The following is a 7263-nucleotide window of genomic DNA, read 5'->3' as shown; positions in this document are numbered from 1 at the left end:
TAGAAAGAACCTTAGACTCCCAAAGGAAACACAGGATGAGAGAGTGACTAATCAAAATCTCTTTAATTTATGACATAACATGACTGCCAGTCTGATCTAATCATGATGTTTACATCAAGAGAACTATAATTCCTAATACCAAACCTTTTAGAGTTTCTCAAATGCACTGCTCCAAGCATTGAACTCATTTTGTTCCCCTGCCTACTACAGTCTTCCCTTCTGTCTTCATCTAGCTAATCCTACTCATCCTTTAAGACTGAGCTAGGGGTTCAACTCCAGAAGCTTTCTCTGCACTCCCCAGACAGAAGTTCCACTTCCCTCAGTAAAGTAACGGCATCTCTTAAATGAAATAAAATGAAAACATTTAACATAGTAGTTGCCTCATTATATTGAATTTGAAATACATGTGCAACATCCATTTCCCCCAGGAACAAAAATCTGTTTATTTGTTTTTATATTCTCAGAGCCTAGTACTAGTATCTCTAAGTATTCTGTGTTTTACAAAAACAAAAGCATAAAAACTTCATTCAATACCATTATGTACATTGTATATTTAAAAAATGCTGAGACATGGTCTCTACCACACTCAGTCTAGCTGTAGAGATAATTCACGTATAAAAAAAAAGAGATCATTACAAACTTGGAAATTTTAAGTACCAAATAACGAAGAGACAGAAAATGCCACAAAGTTCAAAGAATACAGAAATCACTGGTGTGCACAAGAAGTTTTCAGAGAAAGTGAAGCTGAAGTAAGATAGAGGAGGATGGTACTCTACAAGGGAAATGGCCTGGGAAGTGGCATTACAGAGGAATGGCTACACAGGTTCAGAAGACAATGAGGAGATTCTGCAGACTCTAATCAAACCACTTTCCCCTTTCGACACCCACAGTCTTCAGAACTCCCACTTCCACATCTCTACTCTGTCCATAACCTATCTTTTCTAAGAAAAACTTAGAAAGGCCTGGCCAGAATGTATTACATGGGAGTGAATGAATTTTTTAAAAATGTATTTGGAATAAAGGAACCATGAGATGTTCCTCCTGCATAAAATATCAATTTGCCCAATATCTACTTTTAAAAGTCCATCCATCTTTCAAAACCCAGATCAAATCTCACCTCCTCCAAGATACCTCACTTCCTCACCCACCTCTACCTCTATTGGAAGTTCTTCCCTATACTTACACAGTACTTCTGTTCCTCTAACATAGCACTTACCAGTTCATCTGCTCTTAGTGACTTAAATGTCTTTCTCTGGTATCTCTGAGTTTCCCAAAGGCGAAACCCCTATAATTGTGCTTCCCACATAGTAAGTATTCAATGATTTCCCATAAAATAAAACAGAGATTAAAAAATACACTTAAACATGTGCAAGTTTTTATGGGTAAAGTCTAAACATGGTAACTAGCCTATTACTACCTAAGAGAAAACTGTAAAGAGAAGCCTAAGAAGTAATCTGTGGCTTAAAGGAGGTGAAAAAAATAATACATCTATGCTGTGCATATATATCTTCCTAAATCAGTGGTTCTCAACTGGAAATGAATCTGCACCCACAGGGAACATTGGGCAATGTGTAGAAACACTTTGGGTTGTCACAAATAGACGAGAATGATACTGGCATCTAGAGGGTAGATGCCAGGGATGCTGCTAAAATCATACGACACACAGCACTGCTCCCCACAACAAAGAATTGGCCCAAAATGCCAGTATGTGTCAAGGTTAAGAAACCCTTGTAAATGAAGCAAAGAAGAAGAAAAAAGACTCGGAACAAAATTGCTACGTGGTCTACCTGAGACTCCTAAAATTTTCTTAAACAATTAGTAGTTACCTACTCTTCCCACTGAGCAAAAATTGGGTCTAAGGGAGATTCAGAGAAAACAACCTTCCTACACAGCTCCACTTTCCTCCTCCCCTCTAACTTTCCTCCTCTACAGGAGTTGGTTACAAGTTCTCACTTACTATGTGACATGTTTGCCAAAACTCCATCCCTGTGTTTTTCTATAATTGCTGATTAACCCTTCTTAGTTAAACAATCTCCTGGACCACTGATAAGTCTATCCACACAACTGAACTTAATTAAAATATAGCTTGATTAAAATCTTAAATGGCAATCTGATGACCATTTATCAAAATACCCACATACAGAGCAATCTATTATTTGAAAGACATCTCCTTAATAATTTATGCTCTAAACATGAGCAATCAGTTAAACTAACCCACCTAAACTTTCAGGTACTCATTCATGCAACCAATTAAAAAAATAAATGGCCCTAGCTGGTTTGGCTCAGTGGATAGAGCATCAGCCTGCGGACTTAAGGGTCCCAGGTTCGATTCCAGTCAAGGGCATGTACCTTGGTTGCAGGCACATCCCCAGTAGGGGGTGTGCAGGAGGCAGCTGATCGATGTTTCTCTCTCATCGATGTTTCTAACTCTCTATCCTTCTCCCTTCCTCTCTGTAAAAAATCAATAAAGTATATTTTTTTTAAAAACTGCCATTAAAAAAAATCTTAAAAAAAAACTTACTATAATAATGTATCCAGAGCTCACTATATATCTTAAAAAAACAAAACAAAAACTCAGCAATTGCTTCATCTACCATGAAGGTAAACTGTAACAGCTGAAGGATAGCAGTGAAACATACACTAGGACAGGAAGTATACATTTTGAGTCTAACTGAAACCACAAGGGAAGCAGAAATTAACTGCCAAAATAATTTAGCCCGTCAATATTCAAGCAGGTAAAATTCTATTAATACCATTATAACAAAAAATAGACTTATAAGCCTCAAGAGAGTTTCTTTTTTTTTTTTTCTTCTTCAAACAATTTTACCATGTTTGATAAATCAGCCATGTTGGGCTGATTTTCTGGGACCAAAGCTAAAATCCTGTACATGGTGAGAGGTGGTGGTGAATGGGTCAGGGGTAAGACTTCTTCACCACATGAATTATCAGTATGTGCTATAGGATTTCTTGGTTTTCAGAGATGGTGAATAGCCAGGCCAAATGGGGGAATATATATACTAACATCCCTGTTCTTCTCCCCAGGCTAGGTTAAGGTTCTGCTTTATCCAACCTCATCCCTTCCCTTCATCTCCCTCTGTTCCAAGATTTACAGTGATATATTTTCTCTTACAACATACTGAATATTTTAATTAGTATTTAAACATCAACCTTGTTGCTGTTATATTATTTCTACCTCTGGTTAGAGGAAGAAACAAAGTTACTGACAAAGAAAGTGCCACTGGAATGCAGCCTCTTCACTAAAGTATCATAAAAAAAACGACAACAATACAACAGATAATTTGTAGACCTTTCCTGTTAAAGCAGTGGTTCACAATCTTGGCTGCACATTAGAATCACCTGGGAATCTTTTTAAAATCCTGATTTCTGGGCCTCATCCTCCGGAAATTCTGTTTCTTTGTTATGGGGTGGGGCCACAACATTAGTAACAAAGAAACAGAATTTCCGGAGGATGAGGCCCAGAAATCAGGATTTTAAAAAGATTCCCAGGTGATTCTAATGTGCAGCCAAGGTTGAGAACCACTGCGTTAAGGGGACTAACACCAGGGATCAACTTCAAGTAGATCTCACTGAAAAACATACAGCACAGAAAGAAATTAAAGACAAAAAGAAGAGCACAGTGAAGGAGAGGAAGAAAGTTAGAGGGGTACAGAGTATGAACAGTTGGCTCCTGCAAAGGTAGCAGATGTCACTCAGTGGCACCTGTGCCGCCTTTTCTAACAAGGTTTGCCCTATGTGACCGGTGTTCCCTATGGCTGTGACTGTCCTACTTTCTCACCTTCCAAAACAACTTCGATGATGTCTTCCCTGTCTTCCCAACTCAAACCAATTCGGTCCACTTGATGTTGAATCCCTTTTCTCCAAATCTGACATGTTAATTTTTATATTTCTATTATTGCAAATGCTATTCTATTAAAGCATGACGTTATACCTCACCTACTATCTTATCTATGGCCTATTCTCACCCTTCTCCCACCCTTATCATATCAACTATATTCAATACACCCTTTTCTTTTACTCAACAGGTGTTAGACATTTTTTTTCAAATTGGGTAATAAATTTCCAATTACAGTCTAGAACCCCTATATTTAAGACCATGTCTTATTTTATAAAGTGTAGGAAAGTACTCTCAACTTATTCATTTGGATAGGAGTCTTGTCAGTCGCTACTTTTTTTTAAATGACACATCCCTTCTAACAAAAAAAAGTTTCATGTTTTCTTGCCCAGATCACCACCTCCTTTCCCATACAGAAAACAGTTTTTCCTATCTTTCAAATCTGCTCTATTTCTACCAACTCAAACCAATTCGGTCCACTTGATGTTGAATCCCTTTTCTTTCCTTGTCTTACTGCTGCTTCTTACCTCATATCCTCATTTCTTACGTTTGAAACTATACCATCTTGCTCCTGGTTTGCCACCACCCCACCATTTCAATGTGAGACACCGAGCTCACTTGCTCTAAAAATTAATCCAGCTGAGACAAAACTAATTTTCATCTACATGGGGAAGATCAGTAGCTATGCAGTTTAAAAGTTGCCCAGTCATGGTCTTATACTGACAAAGGTAGACAAGACCTAAAGTCAAGGTCACAATGAATAAATGCTATACCCTCAACTATACTCATTCGGCACTACCCAGCATCCTCCCTGAGTTGTCTATAAAAACCAACGGTTCCTTTTTCATCAAAGAAAAGTGAACATAATGCTTCCCTGAAGACATTCCCTAGTCTCCCCACACCAAACTTTTAATAGAATGATTACCTTAAAGGGAGAGGGGACATTTGGGCTGGTGGAAGCCTTTCTTTATTAGAAAGGCTTGTCCCAGACTATTATTAGCCCTAAGACTTGCTTTATTTACGTAGGACAGATGTGCAAGATTGAGAAAAGATTGGCTCCCAGAAACCTCTAAGGCAGCGGTGGCCAACCTTTCAGACCTCTCGGACCACCGGTTGGCGACTGCTGCTCTAAGGGACTCCAGGTCTTATTCCAGCTCCATTTTATCTGTTCAACTTTAGCTGGAAAATAAAGGTTATTCAAACACTGCGTTCACTCTTACTCTTTCTCCCTTCTTCTAAGAACTCAATTCATCTCCAGCTGCCGACCACTGATTTCACATCTTAAGGATAAGTCTTCTGGACCATGATGACTTACAAAATATAAGATATAAGATATATTAACACAGAAGCCCCTCAAAGCCAATTGATCTTCCCATTAATATTCCCACTCTCCCGATCTGCTTTGTATCGTATCTTTCTAGTCCCACTTCCACCACCTTATTTCTGGCCTTAACTGCCCATTACACTACAAAGGTTCATCTTTCTAATATATAGCTATGAACATGTGAATTTCCTTCTAAACAAATCAACTCAGATTCTCTATTGCCCATTCATTTTAACTATAAACTATATATCATGAGAGTCAAGACCCTCTCAAATATGGGCCCCTTATCAAGTGGTCACCCTCTCTTGCTTTTTTTTCTTCCTAGTATTGTCACCACCTGATAAACCTATTCATCTGTTCATTTTGCTCACCACAATATCCTCAGTGCCTCAATACATATTTGTGGAAAGAATGGATGAACCCAGACATTTTGCACAATGCAGCTGATTTGGACTTAAAAAGACCTACATTTGAGTTACAGAGCTTCCACATACCAGTGTATATATAATCCTCAACAATTTTAACTTCTTTGGGCTATATTTCCTCATCTGTAAAAGGAAGGTGTAAAACTTAACTTATAAAACTATGTTTTTCCAGCTGCATTGCTCTATGTTCTTATATAACTGGACTGAACACCTCTCCAAGCCCCCAACCTCCCTATCTACATATCTCTGCTCAGTTTCCTTTCATTTGGATTCCACTCTTCTCAACCCATACTTTTAATATTAGATAAATAATTTGGATAAATTATTGGATACTGTTTATCCTTCAGGACCATTGTAAGTGCCATTTTCTCCTTGAAGCCTAACAAACTGTAAACTCTGTAAGAAGCGGGTGGAGTTCTTCCTTTTCTCTTCATAGCAGCTGGTATAAGGTCTCCTATATAGGTGATCAACAAAATGACTGATGATGACTCATGAGTGTATGAATGAGTAAATGAGGAAAGGACATTTTTCCTGATTCCCACCAAGTGCTCAAGTAATCTCCTGCCTTTGGACTTTTATAACGCCTGGCATCTTTTATGACACCATTTTCACTCTGTGCTGTTACTTATTTACTTGCCTAATGCATACTAAACTGCAAATTCCTTAAAATTAAAAAGGACTATCCTGATGACCAGTTTCCATACCCACCCCTCTACAGCATCTACCACAGATCTTTCCCGCAGGTGTATTGTTTATCTGACATATTAAACAATAAACAGGTATCAGAGGAGAAGAAAAGGGCCTTGATATACATCCTTCCAAATACCCTATAAGTCATGGGGCACACATATTGTGCGGATCCCTGTCCCTGTTAAACTCTGGCATTCAACCCATCAATACTTTCACTTCGCTAAACAACTTAAGTGACTTTTCTGCTCATTTCAGACGTCTACCCCATCCCATTTCCTCCTCCGCAAGGTATGAAACCACTTTGTGGTAACAAGCCTGCCTTTCTTGGTTCTGCTCCTAAAGACAAAGGGACCCAACTTTAAAGCCCGCCTTCCCCTTTTAAACAGTAGCAGCCCCCCAATTAATGTCAGGGGGTAACCACCTTACTTTTCTCTGCCATCAAGACTCTGACCCTTGTTTACCTCTACCTCCAAGGTCTTAATTCAGCTTCCATGGACCCTTCCTGGGTGCAAATAGCTGGTGTCTTTCCACTCAGTATGCTCTCGCCATCATACACTTGCTTCCAATGTGCCTGCATCTTCTCCCCGCCTCCTAAAACGTGTATCAATCGCCCCCCGTCCGCCTCACTCCACCCCAGGCACATCTCATACTCGCACACTGTATCCATGCGTCATTCTACCTCCGCCGGGCAAGGTCCTTACGCCACTCTGAAAGAATGGTGTCTCCCGACCGCACGGGTTCTAACCCAGTTTCTTCAGGGGAACCCAAGCCCGTCCATTGTACCTCTCTCGCTCCTCACTTCCTCATCCACTACCCCTTCTCATGCCCCCGCCCCCACTCCGCCAACTAACTACAGATGGCAGGATTCCTCGGCACCCCCAGTCCGAGAAGGAAGCGCTCACGCCGGTTTCCTGCGGTTTCCCCCTCCTCCAGCCCCCCCTCCCCCAGCCCCCCACACATCCCAGGGGTGC

This window comes from Myotis brandtii, unplaced genomic scaffold, assembly GCF_000412655.1.
Source record: "Myotis brandtii unplaced genomic scaffold, ASM41265v1 scaffold678, whole genome shotgun sequence".
Lineage (NCBI taxonomy): Eukaryota > Metazoa > Chordata > Mammalia > Chiroptera > Vespertilionidae > Myotis > Myotis brandtii.
This window is presented reverse-complemented; position numbering follows the sequence as displayed.